The 21,897-nt window shown below is 38.8% G+C and overlaps 1 long non-coding RNA gene across 2 annotated transcripts in view; it reads left to right on the forward strand.

Annotated features, from left to right (window-relative positions):
* LOC130457125 (uncharacterized) overlaps window positions 1-21,503 on the forward strand; it is a 55,710-nt gene extending 34,207 nt beyond the window's left edge. The window contains exons 3-4 of one of the 2 annotated variants that reach the window (XR_008916175.1): window positions 18,942-19,036; window positions 19,240-21,503. This is a non-coding gene — a long non-coding RNA (uncharacterized LOC130457125). Of the gene's footprint in view, window positions 1-4,590; window positions 5,886-18,941; window positions 19,037-19,239 lie in introns of those variants that run through there. The other variant, XR_008916174.1, reaches the window with a different exon arrangement.
* Window positions 21,504-21,897: the final 394 nt, after the last annotated feature.

The raw sequence follows: 21,897 nt of genomic DNA on the forward strand, positions 1-21,897 counted from the left end.
TTATTTCACTCCTATTACTCCAGGTTCTTACCCAGTACTACCTCCCTTTGCTATATACATAAGTTTATATTAATCTACTATTGACTTACTTAATGGTTTTTTTATTTAGTTGTTTTTAGTCATGGCTGACTCTTGGCAAAGATACTGAAATGGTTTGCCATTTCCCCCTTCCTCTAACTCATGTTACAGATGATGACCCTGAAACAGACAAGGTTAAGTTACTTGCCCAGGGTCATACAGCTAGTAAGTATCTGAGGTCAGCTTTGAATTCAGGAAGATAAGTCATTTTAACTCTCGGTCTGGCATTCTATCCACTGTGCCACCTAGTTGCTCCATAATTCTTTGTTATTAGGGATGGCTTTTTAAGAAGAGGAGAAGGGAATGATTTGTTGTTTCTATTCAGTTGTTTTAGACTCTTTGTGACCCAATTTGAGGTATTCTTGGCAAAGATACTAGAGTGGTTTGCCATTTTCTTCTCCAGCTCATTTTACAGATGAGGAAATGAGGTAAATAGGGTTAAGTGACTTGCTCAGGGTCACACAACTAGTAAGATTTTGAGGCTCAATTTTAACTCCTGACTCCAAACCTGGGTATTTTATGCACCAAAATACCTTTCATTTCTGAAAAGAATTCCATCATGTGATAGTATAAAGCTTCCTGGACCTCTCTGAACACCTGGGTTTGGCTCCAGTTAGGTACCTAGCTGCATTGCCACAGGTAAGTCCATTGAACCTCTGTCCGGAACAGGTATGAGAAAACTACCATTCAATCAACAAACATTTATTAATCACCTACTTCGTTCTAGGATTTGGGGATTCAAAGACAAAAATAAAATAATACCTATCTTGAAGAACTATACATCCAATTGGGGGAAATAACATGTACATTTATAAGTGCATATGAGAAATGTACATAAAAGTAATATGAGATAATTTGGGAGGAAGGGTAGTAGTAGCTGTAGGTCTCAGGATTAGGAGCTGGTGAAGCTCAAAGAATGATGGAAGATGGAATCAGGTACTGACATCATGAAGCTCATACTTGTATTTTCTGAAAAGAGTTCAGAAAGTTTTTTTAAGCCCTTACCTTCTTGTTAGAATAAATATTGTATTGGTTCCAAGTCAGAAGAGATGTAAGGATTAGGCAATGAAGGTTAGGTGACTTGTTCAGGGTCACACAGCTAGGAAATGACTGAGGTCAGATTTGAACTCAGGAAGATGCATCTTCTTGAATCCAGTGTTCTAACCACTTCACCACTTAGATGCCCCTCAGCACTTGTCATGTGCCAGCCATTGCTCTAGGTGCTCAAAGATACAAAGACACGCATAAAACAGTTCCTGCCATCAATGAGTTTACATTTTTAACTTATTCATTCCTTTTACTTTTTTCTTTTATCATTGCCTAATTCTTCCCTTTTTTTCCTCAGTTAAATAGTCAAGTAAAATTCCCCTTTTCCTCTCTCTCAATTTTTGTTGGCCAGTGTAAAATGTTTATTTTCTGTAACTTTTTCTAAAAAGGGATTTCTTTCTGTCATTGTCTTCATTATTTCTCTTCCTTGCCTAATTCTAGACTTTGGATTCTTTGTCCCTTCTACTTATTTATTCTTTCTTTAGTCTCTTGTGTTCCTCATGGAATTCAAGTTTATAAAGTGCTTATTCTGGGTTTCCTTTTAAAAGTTTCTTTCTTACTGCCTTTTAGATCTTGTCCTTTGGTCCCCTTTGGTTCTTCTGTTGTGCCTCATTCTGAGAAATATTAACTCCTGCAAGTGATAGAGAGAATAGAAGTATTATTCCATGGAAGGAATTTCCTCTGTCCTCAATTGTGTAGTTCATCACTGTCCTTTGCCTCCCCATCACCATCTTTTTTGCATTTGTCATAACATTTCCACTGTGAGTGTCTCTCATCCAGTCTTCTGGGTGTCAGTTTCCACAGGGTTTATCCTCTCCTCCTAAGCTGGGATGAGCAGTTTCTATAAGCTCCGAATCTCATCAAATTATACCGATTGTAATGTCATTTGGATGTTCCAGGGCAAGAAGGTCCCAGGAATTGAGGGACATTTCAGGATAAGATAGTGGCAGAAGCCCATTTCTCTTCTGCTAGGAGAGACTGCTTCAGAGTGGGACCTCCTCCCACCCCTGAAATGAGAAGGAGCTTACATCCTAACTAGATGTCCTACTGCTCTATTTTGTATGCTGAGCTTTAGATGGAATCCTGGGAATCTGTTCCTCTGCCCTTTCTTGAAAGTGATGGAGACTTCGCTTCTGAACCTGGGGTGATGGTTGTAGCAGAAGGGGGGAAACCAAGCGAAAGGTAGGAGCTGCTACTTGTCAGCTGCTTCTCTGTGAAGGGCTCTTTAGTCTAAGGGCCATCGAGCTATTTCCTTAGTGAGGGTGTGGAATCACTCAAGCATCAGGTGGGTGTAGACAAGACACCAGGAAGAGACACTTACATCATTCCCTTTGGGGAGTCTATGAGGGTCTTGGTGGTGTAGGAACACTTGAGTGCCCCTTTCTCTATGGGTGAAAGAATGTGAAGAGGACTGTGGGCTTTGCCAAATGGCATGGGGATTTGCCTCAGGAACATTATTCCTGGTTGTAAGCAGACAGTGGGGTCAGCGAACAAATGTTACAAACTCTAACATTCATTATCTAACAGCCAGCTAATTTTTCTTTAAGCCTCTGAGAAGGCAAAGGAGCAAAATTAATTAATGTCTTGGTTGGAGAGGGGAATGGTTTTATTTAACAAGCATCTATTGAGTACCTTCTGTGTTCTTAAAACTATTATTGGGGTGATACAGTAGAATTAGAAACCCTAGTGCCTTTCCTCAGGGGACTTTAATTCCACTTGGAGAGAAAACAATGCAAGAAGATACTCCACTGGGATATTGTGTAATTCACTCCATAACTGTTTTAGAAGTGCAGAGAAGAGTAACAAATGGATCAAAAGGTTTGGTCAAGGAAGGTTCCATGAAGGAAGTGGAGCTTGAAGAATTGATAGAAGATGCAGATAGGTGGCACAATGGATAGAGTGCTGGATATGGAGTCAGGAAAATCTGAGTTCAAATTTGACCTCAGACATTTACTAACTGAGTGACCCTGGACAAGCCCCTTAACCCCTTTTGTCTGTTTCCTCATCTATAAAATGAGCTGGAGAAGGAAAGGATAAACCACTCCAGTATCTTTGCCAAGAAAACCGTAGATGAGGTTGTGAAGAATCAGTCACAAGTGAATAATGATCATTTAATACATGCTTGTTATTTTAAAAAAAAGAATTGATAGGAGTTAGATAAATGAAGATGATGAGGAGGGATAATAAATGCAGGGGCAGCAAGGCTTGCTTGTATAAAGAAGTTAGTGTTGGGCTACAAAGAAAGATAATATTGAATAATAATTTTAATGACTACTATTCATGGGCATACACATCTCCAAAGTTTACAGAGTGTTTTCCTCACAACAACCCCATAATTTAGGCAGCAGTATCATTAAAATATCATTTCCTTCATTTACAAATGAGGAAACTCAGGGTCAGATTTGTCCTATAATATTGTTGTTCATTCTTAATTTTCAAAGGCAACCAATAACATCAGGATGAGTGATGTCTTGACTTGTAAGTGGATTGTATTGTATTTTTTTAAAACCCTTACCTTCTGCCTTAGAATCAATACTGTATATTGGTTCTAAGGCAGAAGAGTGGCAAGGGGTAGGCAATGGGGGTCAAGTGACTTGTCCAGGGTCACACAGCTAGGAAGTGTCTGAGGCCAAATTTGAACCCAGGACCTCCCATCTCTGAGCCTGGCTCTCAATCCACTGAGCTACCCAGCTGCCCCCTGGATTGAATTTTAGTGAGGCAGAATTGCACGTAATTGTCAGCCTCTGACTGCCTGCCCTTTGATCCAGCCATACCACTGCTGGGTTTATACCCAAAGAGATAATAGGGAAAAATGTGTGTACAAAAATATTTATAGCTGTGCAGTTTATGGTGGCAAACAATTAGAAAATGAGGGGATGCCCTTTGATTGGGTAATGGCTGAACAAATTGTGGTATCTGATGGTGATGGAACACTATTGTGCTCAAAGGAATAATGAACTGGAGGAATTCCATGTGAACTGGAACAACCTCCAGGAAGTGATGCAGAGTGAAAGGAGCAGAACTAGGAGAACATTGTACACAGAGACGGATACATTGTGGCACAATCGAATGTAATCGACTTCTCTACTAGCAGCAATGCAAGCATCCAGGACAATTCGGAGGGACTTATGAAAAAGAACACTATCCACATCCAGAGGAAGATCTGTAGAAAACAGAGAAGAAACATAGAAGAAAAAAATTTACTTGGTCACATGGTTCATTGAGGATATGGTTGGGGATGTAGATGCTAAACAATTACCCTATCACAAACATTAATAATATGGAAATAGGGTCTTGATCAATGACACATGTAAAATCCAGTGGAATTGCTCATAGGTTATGGGAGGGGGAAGGGAGAAGGGGAGGGAAAGAACATGAATATGTAACTATGGAAAACTATTCCAAATTAATTAATTAAAGTTAAAAAACAAACAAAAAAATTGTCAGTCTCATTCTCTCTTCCAGAGTTATCCAAGACCAGTGACAAAAGTCAGGAAGACTGCTGATGGCCCAGGATGCAGAGAGTGATCTTGACAATTTCCATATCTAACTAAGCTCTGGGTGCTCTACAGTGCTTGTTTCAGCCTCCTTTATGGCTGTTGGAACAAATTGCCCTTGTCTGCCCATTATGCTTGGGTTAGATATTTTTTACATGCTTGGAGTAGACATTCCCCTGGATAACCAACAGGTTTAAAACCTGCTGGCCACCATCAATATGAGTCAGCCTGTTTGCCAAGACAACAAGACTTGGCTATCATCTCTGGGCATGCTACAACTTCTTGAAGCCACAGGCAAGAGTTCAAGAGTTAGGTGACAAATGGACACCAAAGGTGGGTAAGCAATTTTGAAAAGGTGTGGGCAAGCCCTCGCCAGAACACTCCATTCACCTCAGCCCTATAATAACATAGTTAGGAATACGTAAAGGAAAACCAATTATTGGAAGTAGTGATAGCATGATCCAATTAGTGTTAGTAGTTGGAACAAGAACTTAAGAACCTTTGTCCCTCTGTAGATCCTTGATCTGTCCCATATCTCTTCTACTATGACCATGAACTCTTTGGATGCTTCACATGGGAATCTGTGCTCTTGTCCCACTCTAGAAGACTATCTAGAAGGTGTCTATAATGCTAAAACTCTAGGAGATAGTATCCTTTCTACTGGACAAGGCTGTCATAGGTCCCTACCTTGCTTGTCCCTTGGGCAGGGGCCCTGACTGAGATACTATATAGATATGGTACCATTCTCTTAGGAACTTAACATCCCCAATAAATGGATGGCACTGGGGCTGATAGACAAATCATCTTGGGTGATATCCCACCAGGATATGACGACCATGCACTAGGAAGAAGCCAATTACAAAGATCACACATGAAATCCAAATATAATTGAAGCCATCAAAGCAGAGATTGGGGGCAGAGGAGAGGGAGGAGCCAATCCCAGAATCTCAGACTTGCAGCTCTGTGGCAGACATGCAGATACTTTTAATTGGTTTTAGACCTGGATCTGAGCAATCATTAACTTGTATATTACAGAATCTTAGAATCTTTGGGCTAGAAGGGAGTTTGGTGGCTGTCAAGTCTGGTGGTATCAAACTCAAATAATAAACAGACCCCTGCAAGCTGCAAATTGACTTATAAAACTATAAATCAATATTATCTGTTAAATTGCACTTTTATTTTGTTAGATATTTCCCCAATATATTTTAATCTGGTTCTAGAGGAATGGGGGAATTTTGCAGATGTTTGGATCTTCAGGGACATGAGTTTGACATCTCTGATTCTAGTGATTCCCCTGCCTGAGGGACAATAATTCCCTGCTAAGTGGTCCTCTAAACTCTACTTTAACACCTCTGGTGACACAGAGATCTCTGCCTCCCTGGGTTGAAGAGATTCAGGCTGTTTAAGTATTTCCTTAACAGAAGCACAAATCTTCCTCTGTGTCCATTTGCAGGCCCTCCACACTGGATCCCACCTCCCTCACCCCCTATACCCCCACCAAACACGTCAGTGGAGGCATAAATATTGATGACATGTAGCTAATGCAGTCAGCTTAGGGGCTGTCTGGAGCTTCAGCTGGGAGCTCTTTGTATAAGAAACTCTCCATCTGGAGAAGGATGCATGGCAGGGTGGTGTGTGTGTGTGTGTGTGTGTGTGTGTGTGTGTGTGTGTGTGTGTGTGTGTGAGCAGAACCAAGTCTTTTCACTTCACTAAGGGCTCCAGACTGCCCACTCCTTGAAGCATCAGCCTTAGTGCCTCAGAAGGAATAAACAGCAGAAAGGAAGGGTTGCCTGTGGGAAGTAAATCTCTGCTGCTTGATTTGGTGTCTGAGATTATTAGCCTTAAGCCTTCCTTTCTGGACTTCTTCTGATCTAGGAATTAATCATCAGGTGACACTAAGACCTCTAGACTGGGAGCCAGAAGACCTAGGTTAAAATCTTGCTTGAGCTATTCAGTAACCAGTACCTACTATATGTCTCGCACTGCTTTGGTGAATCAAAGACACAAAATGGAACAATCTCTGCTCTCAAGAAGCTTACATCCTGGGGACAATTAACCTTTTTGGGATTCAGTTTCTTCATCTGTAAAAGGGAAATTGTAGTACCTACCTCCCAGAGTTGTGAGAATTAATTCGGATACTATAGGCATGGTTCTATGCAAATTTTGAAGTAATATTTGCATATCAGTTATTATAATTCCTCATTAGATTATAAACTCCATGAGGGCAAGGTCTTCCTTTCCTTGCTTCTTTCTTTTGTTCCTCCTTTCCTCCTTTCCCTTTTTCTCCCTCCCTCCCTCCCTCTCTCTGTCACTGTCTTTCCCCCCTCCCTTCCTTCTATCTCAGTGTCAGTTCTAAGACAGAAGAGTAGTAAGGGGTAGGCAATGGGAGTTAAATGGCTTGTCCAGGGTCACACCACTAGGAAGTATCAGAGGTCAGATTTGAACTCAGGTCCTCCTGATTCCAGCCGGGTGCTCTATACACAGTGCTGCTGAGCTGTCCCCGTCTTTCTTTTTCTTATTTGCATTTTCAACACATCACAGTGCCTCTCAAATAGTAGGCACTTAATAAATGTTCAATGTTTCTGTGACCTTGGGTAATCTACATAATGGACAGATCCCTTCTACAATATCCCTGCCAAATGATCCTCCAGCTTCTGCTTTTCCTCGCTGAGGCTTCCCTCAACCCTAAAACAGGAAGATTGAATTAGATGATCTTTAAGGTCCTTTCCCGTTTTAATATCTTGTGATTCCAAGATGAGTGAGCCACAACAATGAACCCAGGAAAATCACAAGACATTCATACTTCCTGCCATTGGGCTCTTCTTGAGAAGAGCGAAGATTCATTCCTCCTGTTTAGGACCCTTCTAGATTCATTTTCAGATTTGTATCTATGAGCTGTCCCGATGAGGGCAGTCCTGATCCCAAGGCAGGACAACTTCTTCTAGATCCTTTGCAACTTAGCCATAATTGATATATTTAGACCCATTGCATACCCAGAATTCACCCTAGTCTCAGGGACATTTAAACATACTGATCAGCTAAAGCCCCTTTGGACATGCTTTAAATGGCATAGGTATCCAGGGGAACTTATAAATATTGATATTTAGCAACTGACATTTAGATAGTGCTTTTTAAAGAGGCACTAAGTGCTTTTTTTAACCATAAACATTAATCCAGTTAACCTACTCAGTTGAGCTCTCTTGATTGGTGAATGACTGAGAGGGGGGGGGGGGGGAGAGCCTACTTTTCTAGATCATTAGATTCAACTGGCTCCAGACCAGATCATGCTTCACAAAGTCCCATCTAGCTGTCCATCTCTGCCATGTGTAGGCTTTTTGTTCCCAGAATACAAATCAAATCAATATTATCATGGTTTTTAGAAAAGAGATAAAAATAATTAAAATACTAAAATTAAAAGGGGGGGGCAGCTAGGTAGCATAATGGATAGAGTGCCAGGCTTGGAATTGGGAGGACCTGTGTTCAAATCTGGTCTCAGAAGCTTCCTAGTTGTGTATCTCTAGGTCACTTAATCCCAATTATCTACAACTCTTCCTGCTCTTCTGTCTTAGAATGATAAGATAGAAGGTACGGATTAGAAAATAAAAGGGAAAAAAAGAGAAGGGGAAAGGAAGGAAAGGCAAGGGAAGGAAAGGGAAGGAAAAGAAAGGGAAGGGAAGAGAAGGAAAAGGAAGGGAAGGGAATGAAAAGGAAGTGAAGGGAATGAAAGAAGAAAAAAGAAGAGGCAATAAATGTGACTGTTTTATGGCTTCACTCATCATACTCGTGACTTTCCAAACCAATATTTGTTTCCTTAGCCACCATTCCTCTATATGTAGTCTCTCCCTATTAGAATATAAGTTTCTTGAGGGCTAAAACTATATTGCTTTTGCACCTGCCTCACCATTGCTTAGCCCTAGTATCAGAGCCAAACTCTAAACCCAAGTTTTCTGCCACCAAATCTAGCACCATTTTCACTGTTCATCACAGACCTGAAATAATCCTTTCCTTACTAATACCATATATTCAGGACTGTCAGAGGTGCTGTGAGAGATTCAGAAGAAATTGAAGACAAGATAGAACTAGATTCAAGCAGGAAGAAAAAGTTGACATATAGGAAGAGAAATATATTTGCTTTATTGGTTGGAGATCATCATCATTCCATTCAATTCAACCTCATTTATTAAGGATCTAATATGTACAAAGAATAGAAGCAGCATGGCTTATTGAACAGGGTGCAGAGCTTAGAATGAGGAAGATCTAAATTCAAATCATACTGCTCATCTTGTCTTTGACACTTGGGACTTGTATGATTTAATCTCTGTGTGATTCCACAGGGTTTATATGCCAAGTCATAGATGAGTTGCAATCTGTGTTGGTAGAGAAAATATCCATACTAGGAATGTACCATGCTAAAATAAATCATACATTCTTCATATATTCAGATGTGTACAGGACACTGGGTACAAAGATGATGAAATCCTTGTCTTCAAGATGCTCAATTTATAACTCTAAAGATAGAATATGATGAGGGAAAGGAGACCTCTAGACAAAGTGCTCTAAGAACTTTTAGGAGAGATTAGAGAGGGAAGTTTTTCTAGTCAATTGTCATCATCAGCCAAGAAGCTAGGAAATTCCTGTTCTGAAGAGTTCTTACTCATTACACTATTTCTTACTCCTTCCACAAGAAAGGGATTATTTCATTCTTTATACTTGTGTCCTCAGTGCTTGGAATATAGTAGGTGACCAATAAATATTTGTTGATTGATTGATTAATTTCCAAAAATACAATATATGGAGTCACCCATTAGGATGGCCTACCTTAGCTCCACTATGCAATGGAGTAAACTGACTATAGTTTGCAACCAGATGGTTTCCATATGGGAAACACTGCCTAAGGTCTGGAGTAAGAATTCAAGAGAATTGTTCACAGCTCAGGCTCATATAGGAGATCAAGGCAAGAACAAGGTTTTCCCCTAAATGCTAGAACTCAAAAGAAGGTAGGATTATATAATAAGTGAGTTAAACTGGAGAGCTAGGAGTTCAAATTGATTGGAGATTCAGTTCCTTGGACTTTTGCTTGCTTTTCAGTAAGGGATTTGATAAAGCCTCTCATGATATATGTACATATCATCTCTTCCTGTATAACATAAGTGCCTTTTAGGCAGAGACTGTTTAATTTTCATTTTTCCTAGCCCTTAGAAGGTACTTAAATTCCTGATGACTAGTTAGTTATAGTCTTTTGGACAAGATGGAAATATATGTGGACTGTGCAATAGTAACACTCAGGTGGGCTGAACAAACCAATCTAAAAAGTGATGACTAATGGATTGACTTGATCATGGAGACAGTAACTAGTGGAATGCTGTAAAATTCTACTCTTAGTTTCTTTCCATTTAACATTTTTCATCAGTGCTTATTGTTGAAGAATCCATGACCATAAGATGCTTTCAAAATTTGAAGACGACATGAAGCTAGAAAGAACTGACTTAGATTATTTGTTTCTGGAGGGCAAGGACTATCTTTTGCCTCTTTTTTATCTCTAGTGTTTATCAGAGAGATATGCATGTATTAGGTGTTTAATAAATGTTTATTAATTTGCTGACTAGCTAATAAGTGTTATGAGAGAAAATATTTATAATTGGGACATGAATGTAAAGGCATGAGTGTGCCATTTATCTTATTTGATCCTTACAACAGAACTATGAGTTATGTTACCGACATTACTCTCCTCATCTCACAAATTAGGAAACTGAGGCTAAAGTTCATTAAGTGACTTGTCCAGGATCATATGATGATTAAATGTCTATGGCAGAATTTTAAGTCAAATTTTCTTAACTCAAAATGCAGCACTCTGTTACCTACCACAAATGTGTGACTTTGGAGACAACAAAAATTAATCTTAGAACACATTAGTTCTTCCTAGAAGCATAATAACCCAAATGAGAGGAGAAAAATCCTGCCATACTTTGCTGTGTTCAGATCATCAGTGGAATACTCTGTTCAGCATTGGACACCACATTATAGTTAGCACATTGATGAGTCAGAGCAGATGGTAAAGGGACTTTTAAAATGTTAAATAAGAATCAGTTGAAAGGACTGTGAGTGTTTAGCCTGAAGAAGAGAAGACTTATGGGAAACATGATTACCTGTTTTTAATTATTTGAAGGGCTATCATATGGAAGCAGGAATAAATGTTTTATTTGAACCCAGAATGGAGAACTGGAAGCAATTGGCAAAAGTTACAGGGAGGCACATTTTATTATGATAGGAGAAAAAAAGCTACCTAATTATCAGAGATGTCAAAAAGTAGAATAAGCAGTCTTGGGAAGAAGAGAGTTCTCCATCACCAAAGGTCTTTAAGTAGATGATGAATAATCCCCATTCATGGATGCTGTGAATAGAATTGCTGCTTCAGATAGGAGTTGGGCTAAATTGAGTTCTTTTCTAATTCTGAGATTCCATGACTCTTAAGATTCCCAAACTGATCAGTGGAATAGACTTGGAATAAATGACCTCAGCAAGACAGTCTATGATAAGCCCAAAGATCCCAGCTTTTGGGATCAAAATCCACTATTTGATAAAAATTGCTGGGAAAACTGGAAGACAGTATGGGAGAGATTAGGTTTGAATCAACATCTCACACCCTACACCAAGATAAACTCAAAATGGGTGAATGACTTTAATATAAAGAAGGAAACTATAAGTAAATTAGGTGAACACAGAATAGTATACATGTCAGATCTTTGGGGAAGGAAAGACTTTAAAACCAAGCAAGAGCTAGAAAAAAATCACAAAATGTAAAATCAATAATTTTGATTATATCAAATTAAAAAGTTTTTGTACAAACAAAACCAATGCAACCAAAATTAGAAGGGAAGCAACAAATTAGGAAACAATCTTCATAACAAAAACCTCTGACAAAGGTCTAATTACTCAAATTTATAAAGAGCTAAACCAATTGTACAAAAAATCAAGCCATTCTTCAATTGATAAATGGGCAAGGGACATGAATAGTCAGTTTTCAGTTAAAGAAATCAAAACTATTAATAAGCATGTGAAAAAGTGTTCTAAATCTCTTATAATCAGAGAGATGCAAATCAAAATAACTCTGAGGTATCATCTCACACCTAGCAGATTGGCTAACATGACAGCAACAGAAAGTAATGAATGCTGGAGGGGATGTGGCAAAGTCAGGACATTAATGCAATCTTGATGGAGTTGTGAAATACTCCAACCATTCTGGATGGCAATTTGGAACTATACCCAAAGGGCACTAAAAGACTGCCTGCCATTTGATCCAGCCATACCACAGCTGGGTTTGTATGCCAAAGAGATAATAATAAGGAAAAAGACTTGTACAAGAATATTCATAGCTGCATTCTTTGTGGTGGCCAAAAATTGGAAAACGAGGGGATGCCCTCCAATTGGGCAATGGCTGAACAAATTGTGGTATATGTTGGTGATGGAATACTATTGTGCTAAAAGGAATAATAAAGTGGAGGAATTCCATGGGAACTGGAATGACCTCCAGGAAGTGATGCAGAGCAAAAGGAGCAGAACCAGAAGAACATTGTGCACAGAGACGGATACACTGTGGTACAATCGAATGTGATGAACTTCTCCATTAGAGGCAATGCAGTGATCCTGAACAACTTGAAGGGATCTATGAGAAAAAACATTATCCACATTCAGAGGAAAAACTGTGGGAGTAGAAATACAGAAGAAAAACAACTGCTTGACTACAGGGGTGGAGGGAACATGTCTGAGGAGAGACTCTAAATGAACACTCTAGAGCAAATACCAACAACACAGAAATGGGTTCTGAATAAGGACACAAGTAATACCCAATGAAATTTTGTGTCAGCTGCGGGAAGGGGGAGGGGAGGGGAGGGAGGGAAATAATGTGATTCTTGTAACCAAGGAATAATGTTCTAAATTGACTAAATAAATAACTCTAAAAAAAGATTCTCAAACTGACTATGCTTTTTTCCCCCACTCACAAATCTTTGTTGACTCCTCATTACTCAGAAAATAAAATACACATGCCTTAACCTAGTATTGAAGGCACAACATTTGGATCTAACTTCACTGTCTGGCTTTATTTCCTACTCCATCCTGTTATGTACTCTACATTATAGCCAAAGTGAACTACTAGCCTGTTCCCCATGTGTGTGTGTGTGTGTGTGTGTGTGTGTGTGTGTGTGTGTGTGTGTCTGTGTGTGTGTGTGTATTTTGTTTAATAACCCTTACCTTCTATCTTGGAATCAACACTGTGTTTTGGTTCCAAGGCAGAAGAGTGGTAAGGGCTAGGCAATAGAGGTTAAGTGACTTGCCCAGGGTCACACAGGTAGGAAAATCCAGATTTGAACCTAGGATCTCTAGACCTGCCTCTATATCCACTGAGCTACCCAGCTGCCTCTCTTCATATATTTTCACAGGTCATTCCCATGAATGAAAAAGATTTTGTCGCCATCTCTGACTATTGAAATACAGTAGGACCTCATTTCATGTGAATTCAGGTATATACAATGGGCAATTGAAAAAACAAAAGCAGAAAAATATATAAAATAAAAAATTTAATTATGAACTAAATTCACACTATTTCCCCAAGCACTATAAAGTCCAGCAGTTCACCCAATCATGTTCATCCTCACTCTAAGAAGCATCAGTATGAGACGTTACATTGCTTTGTGCGAAATATTAGCTCCAGCACCAGTCATTGTCTCATTTGTAATGAGGTGTGTCTGTGTCAAAGCAGTGCTTCTATTTGTTTCATTAATGCTATTCAATTATTAACAATGACTCCAAAGTACAAGAGTAGTGATGCTAGTAGCTGTGATAAGCCTAAGAAAAGTTGTAAAGTACCTAGGTATGTTTGTATAAAAAATACTTATTAAATAATGGAGTTTGCTATTATATGTGGTTTTCAACTTACACAAAGGATATTGTAATGCATTTGGTGGTATAAAACAAGGTTCTACTTTTATGGATCAGCTTAGGATCGCCTTCTTTAGAAAGTCCAGCCATAGATTCCTATTCAGTAGTGAAGGCCAACTTTTAAAATTATTTTATAGAACTAGAAAAATAACATAAAAATTTATCCAGAAGAAAAAAGATCAAGAGCTTAAAGGGAATTAATAAAGAAAAGTGGGAAGGAAAGGGCCCTCAAAATACCAGGTCTCAAACTATATTGCAAAGCAATAATCATCAAAATTATTAGGTACTGACTAAAAAAATAGAAACATCAATCAGTGGAACAGATTAGGTATATAAGAAATGAATAAAAAGTGGCATAATATTTAATGAATTCTAAGGGTATAAGGGCTCACTATTCAATTTTTTAAAATCCTGGGGGAGAAACGGAATTTGGTCTGGGAGAAATTAGGTCCAGATTAATATTTCACACCACATACTAAGATAAGATTGAGAGTAAGCACTTATTTCATGTACTTGTTATGAACTAGATCTAGCCATCTCTATTGAATCAATAAGTCAAGGGCAATAGAATAAGTGAAAAAAATCCTTGGAAGTCATTGGATAAAATGAGTGATGCTCCATAGGAAGTATTTTTTTTTTTGGCTAAAAAACAAACAGTTTTGCCATGTGGATTTTGTGTAAAATCAGCAAGCTTTTTTGGAATTAGAGATTCTACTGCCTGATTGGCAAGTAGAAGCCCTTGGTCCCAGAAGAACTCTTGAAAGGGAATTACTTTGAGGATAGAAGGGAGGAGATCTCTATCTCCCTATTCTCATGACCAGATGAGGACCTTTTAAATTGCAAAGGTTGGAGGATTTGGACTTACCATCAGTGATCTAATAGCATCCCAGGAAGTTGATGGTAGTATCTGCATTGGTAGCCAAAGATAAGCTAACCAAAAAGGCAGCTTAAGGACACTACAGAGAGCCTAGCAGAGAGCTAAACCATATTTCAGAGGAACATCTTGATCTCTCTACAAAAAGGTTTCCAGAAATTGTGTATGAGTTACTCCACTTCATTATATGGTTTTTTTTTCAGCATGGATTCTGTATATATTTATGAGTCATAGACTTTTGGGGCTAATGTTTTACACTAGCTTTTTTTTTAATAATACCATCTTTAGCAAATACCATAATAGCTAAAAAGATTAATTGAAGTCAATGGATAATTTTGGGAGGAAGCATATTAGTGGGGGCTGATGAGTTATAGTACAAGAAAAATTACATCCCAATCCTTCAAGGTTATCCCTACAAACCTGAGGGAAGAGAGTAGAGTTGACGAAGCTCTGGGGACCCAACTTACCAGGCCAAGTTGGGATTGGTAAAGTAGTTCTGGAAACATTGTGCACTGCATAAATTCCAAATGAATTACAAGAATTAGATCAAAGGTTCTTAATCTGCATTGAGTCTGTGGATTTTTAAAAACTATATTTCAATAATTCCATGCAAACTGGAACGACCTCCAGGAATTGACGCAGAGTGAAAGGAGCAAAATCAGGAGAACATTATACGCAGATATGGATACACTTTGGCACAATTGGACTTCCCTACTAGAAGCAATGCAATGATCTAGGACAATTCTGAGGGATTTATGAGAAAGAACATTATCCACATTCAGAGTAAGAACTGTGGGAGTAGAAACACAGAAGAAAAACAACTGCTTGATCACATGGATCAATGGGGATATGATTGGGGATATAGACTCTAAGTGATCACTCTAGAGCAAATATCATTAATATGGAAATAGGTCTTGATCAATGACACATGTAAAATTCAGTGGAGTTGCTTGTTGGTTATGGGAGGGAGGTGAAGGTAAGGGAGGAAAAGAAAAAGAATCTTGTAACTATGGAAAAATTATTATTTTTATTATTTATTATTTATTATTAAAATTACTTAATTAATAAAATTAATTTAACTAAATTAATTAATTAAATAAAAATTTCCAAAACTTAAATATATATATTTCAATAAATGTATTTCAACATAAATTGGTTTCCTTTATGATACAATTTATTTAAAACATTATTCTGAGAAGGGGTTCATAGATTTCACCAGATTGCCAAAGAAGTACATAACTGGTTAAGAACCTCTGACTTAGATATAAAATATCACTTCATTAACAAATTAGAGGAACAAGGAAGGAAATACTATGGGTTACAAGAATTAATGACTAAATAAGGGAGCCAGAGAACCCTAGAAGATAAAATATAAAATTCTGATTATATGAGATAGAAAAGTTTTTGTACAAACAAAATTAAAGCAGTTAAATTTTTAAAAGAAATAGATAACTGAGGGAGAAATTTTTGCAACTAGTTTCTCTGATAAAGATCACATAGCCAAAGACATATAAGAAACTGATTCAAATAGAACAAGAGCCATTCTATAGATGTTGTTCATCCTTCATTTTGAAGAGGACCAATAATATCACAGGGAATGACTTGACTTTCATGTGAATAGGATATAAGTGAGGCAGAATTACACAAAGTCATCAGTTTCATTTACTCTTCCAAAGTCATTTAAGTCCAGTGGCAAGACGAAAGGTATGACTATGGCGCCTACTTCAGCCATCTTCATGGCTATTGGGAGAATTTGTTCTCATCTACCCATTCCCTGGAGAGAAGTCTTCACCTGTTTGAGGTAGACACCTCTCTAACTCACTGATGGGTCTGCAGCCTGTTGGTTACCCTCAACTTGGTTTTGCTTGTCTTCTTGAGATGATTTTAACAGTGTGATAGCTGATATGTATTCTTGGAGCTACAGGCAAGAGTTGAATGAAAGTTGGAGACCAAAGGTGGATGAGAAGCCTTGGAAAGAGGTGCTTGTCTTCCCTGATCACCCCCCAAAAAACTCATTTCAGTAGATGAAGGATCAAAGAACAGAAATAAGAAATTCTCAAAGGAAGAAATAGCCATTTGGAAAAATGCTACAGATCACTGATGATAAGAGAAATGTTCATTAAAACAATTATGTTAATTAAAACAAACCTCATATCCATCACATTGGCAAAATGGACCAAAAAAAATTAGATGTTGGAAGGACTACAGGAAAACAGGCACATTAATGCACTGTGAGTATGGTTGTGAATTGGTAAGTCATTCTGGACAGAAATTTGGAATTATGTACAAAATGTTGCTAACTATTCATACCCTTTGATGCAATGATAATATTTTCAGTTCTATGCTCCAAAGATATTATGGATAAAGGAAAAGGACCCATATGTATAAAAATTTTTATAATAATTCTTTATAGTGGCAAAGAAATGGAAACTAAGGGAATTCCCATCAATTAGAGAGTGGTTGAACAAATTATGATATATGAATGGAATGGAATTCTATTTTGCTGTGAGGAACAATAAAGGGGATTGTTTCAGAGAAATTTGGGGCTTCTTATATAAACTAGTGTGGAGAGAAGTGAGTGAACAATTTATATTATTGCAACAACATTGTAAAAGTGAATAATTCTGAAAGACTTAAAACTCTGATGTTTAATTATGACTCCAAAGGACAAATAATGAGAAATCCATCTATCTCCCTACAGAGGGGCAATAGACTGAGTATACAGAATGAAATACATATTTTTGTACATAGTCAATATGGGGATTTATTTTGCATGACTATACATATTTGTTATAAAGGTTTTATTTTTCTTTTTCCCCTTAAATAGGAGATGAGAGGTTGGAAGGAGAAAAATAATAAATATTTATTTTTAAAAAGAACTATTTAACAAAAAAAGAACTAAAAAGGAAAACATCCATAACTATAAACATTTTTATATCAGTTCTATGTGTTGTATTAAAGGTGGTGTCCATGCATTAGGAAATGACTGAACAAATTATAGTATGAGATTGTAGGGATAAGGAAAAGGTGGTTTCACTGATATAAGAAATGTTAAAACTATTGGTTGTACTGAATAGATTTAATTGGTGGTCACCAGGGATTTAATTTCGAAATCCCAAAATGAATAACTCAAGTAAATGGAATTTATGGTAGTTTATTTTTACAATAGAAAGAAGCTTTAAGGAAGAGAGAAAAGGGAGAGAGAGAGAGAGAGAGAGAGAGAGAGAGAGAGAGAGAGAGAGAGAGAGAGAGAGAGAGAGAGAGAGAGAGAGAGAGAGAGAGAGAGAGAGAGAACCTTCGGCTTCCTTTGACCCAGGTAGCAATTCTAAGGCCCTAGCCAGGGGAAAGGAGTTTCAAGATGATGGACCTTTCTCAGAGGTTCACACCTCCAGAAAGGGCAAGGAAACTAAGTCAGCTTTTACACTAACCACAGTGACTGTCTAAGAGGAAAGTAGTCTGAGGTCTCCTGCATGAGCTCCTCCAGGGGTCCAGTTCCACAACCAAGTGTCTTCACTCCAAATCTGAGTGACTGTCTTACTGTCCAACTCCAAGTGACTGATTGATTCCAGTCTAAGCCCAAGTGACTGATGATCTGTGTCTCTGTTTCCACTATTTAAAGACCTTTTTCTCTTGTGTCACCTCCCCTAAATTTTATGTCTACCAATCACAGCAGACACTCCTCTCCAGGACTTTCCACTCTTTTACAAGTGGGTCACAGACCTTCCACTCAACGTATGAAATGGATGTTCATACCTTTTGTGGTTAGTTCACACCTTTTGTGGTTAAAATGGGTAGATCTACTTTAAGTACTGGGTTTAGACCTTATGGGGATTAAAATCTAAAAATAGACAGGGGATTACAATTTAATCTTCACAATAAAGGAAGAGCTAAATACATTCATTGTTCAGGGGAGAGCCAAATCCAATCTTCACAGAAAGTATCCTGTGAGAAAATTTCTTATAGGCAGGCCATTCTGTTTTGGCTCCCTCTTTGCAAAGGGACATAGAATTGCATGTTGACCTACATATACACCTCCCTCCCCTGGGCTCGAAGCCAACTTAAATCTGGACTCCCACAAAGATTCTGTTTCTCATAGAATCCTCTGGTCTAGAACCACTACATTTGTCCTAGAGTTGTTGGAGATCCCTTCCTAAAGCCCTGCTAAACTGGGAAAGCAAGCACATTGGATGAGGATCCAGGAAATGAACGCCTCCACGGTCAACAAATATTTATTAGTCAATGAGCGTTTATTAAGCACCTATCCTGTGCCAGGTACTATGCTAAGTGCCAGGGATATGACAAAAAGCAAACAAACAAAGCAAAAATATCAGTTTCTGCTGCCAAGGAGCTCATAGTCTAATGGTAGAGACAACATGCAAACAATTACATACAAAACAAGATATAAGCAGGATGAATCGGAGTTTATTTCAGAGGGGAGGCATTAGCATTAAGAGGGATTGGGAAAGGCTTCTGGTATAAATTGGGACTATAATTCTCCTATTCTGAAGGTTGAGAAAGCATCCTCCTGCAACCACCAGGGCCAGTGATCCAGTGATTCCTAGGCCTGAGAGGAGGCAAAAAGTGCCCTTTTCTAGGGTAGGAGGTATGTGTCTCTCATCTCTTATAATGGGAATGGGATCTAGGCTCCCTCTACTCAGAGCATCACTGGGAGGCAGAGCTGGGTACCACAGACAATGATGCTTGGCTGCTCTCTAGTGGCTGCTTCTCTCAACTATTCCCACATCCTAGACATGCCTTTTATCTTCAGCAAATAACCACAACTGGGGTGTATGTTCTGTGTTACAGCCTATCTTATTTCATCTGCACAGCAGCCCTATGGGAGGAGGAGGAAAAGGAAGAAGAGGAGGAGGAAGAAGAGGAGGAGGAGGACCAATATTATTACTATTACTTTGTAGATGAGGAAACCAGCTTAGCAAGATCAAGTGACTTGGTTCCACAAGAAAGAATGAGCCCTGATATCTGCGTTCAAATCTTGATTGTGCTATTCATTAAGTGTGTGGCCTTGAGCATGTCATTTCTCTGGGTCTCAGTTTCCTCATCTTTAAAATGAGGGGATTTGGGGCAGCTAGGTGGCTCAATGGACAGAGCTCCAGACCTAGAGTCAGGGATGACCTGTGTTCAAATTTAGCCTCAGACACTTTCTAGCTGTGTGATCCTGGGCAACCTTGTTTGCATAGCCCTTGCCTTTCTGCCTTAGAATTGTTTCTAGGACAGAAAATAACAGTCTTATTATTTTTTAAATCCTTATCCTTCTGTCTCAGTCCCAATTCTAAGATAAGGCTAGGCAATTGGGGTGAAGGGACTTGACCAGGATCATATATCCAAATTTGAACCCAAGCCTCCCCACTTGAGACTTGACACTATCGACTGTAATACCTAAATACCCCAGAATTTATGGGTTCAAAAAGTAAGAATAAAATAAAATGAGGGGATTAGATTCTCCAACCTATCATTCTTTCTAACTCAAGGACATAAGACTAGTCAATGGCAGATCAATGGAAGAAATTTACCTCTAGATCCCATGACACAGTTCTGAATTCTGTGGCAAAACCAAAGGAAACTGAAGCAGATGGATCAGTGGGCTTTGGATGGATCATTGACTCTAACTCTGTTTTACAATGGAGGAAACAATCACAGACAGGCTAGGTGATTTTTTTCCCCATGGGCACACAGTTGATGGCAGCTGGGAATAGAACTCAGACTTCTGGCTCTCAATCCAATGTTCTTTCAACAACATGAAGCCACAAAAATGTTTTCCTTTGACCTTGAAAAATCTAGAATCCCTGGATCCCCATATCCTCAATCAACCCTTAGGACCAGAGTCACAGGGGATGGGGGCTCACAGGCCTCCCATTGGACCTTCAGCTTTTATTTAATTTGTGCCATTCTCTTCCATCCATCTTTCACCCCTTGGGAACTTTGGGGTTGTGGTTGACATTCCTTCGCCTCCTGTCATGATGGATGTTTTTGGCTCTCGGCACAGGGTGGCAGCAAAGGAGAACAGGCTGCCTGTGAAGAATGAAGCCAGAGGAAAGGATTGGACTCTGGGGAGCTCCCTTTCAAATACAGTAACTAGTGCAGACTTGCCCACATTAAAGCCAATAGCATGAAGACAAGGAGATACCTCCAAATGCCCTTTGGCACTCACCTGCAAAGGTAGAAGGGTATCATGGCTTCTCTCGGATTCTACATTTGCCTCAGCATGGAATTATCCCTGTGTTTTGTGATCAGTGAAGAAACGTGAACTATAAAGCCTGATTCCTGAGTCTCCAGGTACCCTCAGATGGGTCTCTTCACTCCTAAGACTCAGAGTTTCTTGGGGGTAGAGTCGTCCTTGTCCCTTCTTCAGGGAGGGAGGGAGAGAGAGAAAGTGTATCTGCTAACATGCCACCAAACTCTCTGAGATGCTTCAAGACTTCATTCTTTAAGAATCCACTCATTTGGAATGTGTCAGAAGTCAAGGCAAACTGGACTGGCCTAACTTCATATTGTCTCTATTTGAAAAAGGTTTGTGAAACAAAAGAATTGAGATGGCCAAGAATGGAAGAGGGAGAGAGGAGACAGGGGGAAGGATCTTCCTTTTCTACACTCAGAATCACCTCCTAACCCTGGCACAGTGTTCCTTGTACATCCTGGCTGTTAGAAAAATCTTTAGTAAATTGGAAATTTAACCTCCTTAAGAGAAGAAGCAGTTTGAAAAGGCTTCAGCCCATTATGCAAATGATGATGTTTGCTAGAAATGAATCTTTTCTGTTCACTCAAGCAGTCCCAGCAGGATCACTACCTAGAAATGCTTTTTTAAAAAATTATCGGAGAATTCAATTCGTCAAGTTCCTACTGTGCACCTGAGAAGAGCAAGGCTGTAAGGTAAATAGAAGCAGTAAATGGTAGTGCCACTGGTCTTTAGGAGCTCATAGTGTACAGATGGAAATAAGTAGCTGAGTGTCCCAATGGGTAGAGCACTGGACTTAGCGTCAGGAAATCCTCAACCCAAATCAAACCTCAGATGCTCTCTCTGTGATCCCAGGCAAATGACTTAACTTCTCTCAGCCTCAGTGGTCTCTTCTGTAAAATGAGGAGGTTAGATTCTTAAAATTCTTTCTTGAATCTAGAATTTTATCTATATACTTGAAATATACATACATGTATATATATATATTTATAGAGTATGTATATATGTGAATATAAAAACTTTCTGTAATATATTTTAATATACAATACATGTATTTTTCAAAAAGTATATGTATATACATATACACATACTTTCTGTAAAAAATAAAATACATATATAGGGAGCAGCTGGGTGGCTCAGTGGATTGAGAGCCAGGCCCAGAGACCAGAGGTCCTGGGTTCAAATCTGACCTTAGACACTTCCCAGCTGTGTGACCCTGGGCAAGTCAACTAACCCCCATTGCTTAGCCCTTACCACTCTTCTACCTTGGA

Source organism: Monodelphis domestica, chromosome 2 (genome assembly GCF_027887165.1).
Source record: "Monodelphis domestica isolate mMonDom1 chromosome 2, mMonDom1.pri, whole genome shotgun sequence".
Classification (NCBI taxonomy): Eukaryota; Metazoa; Chordata; class Mammalia; order Didelphimorphia; family Didelphidae; genus Monodelphis; species Monodelphis domestica.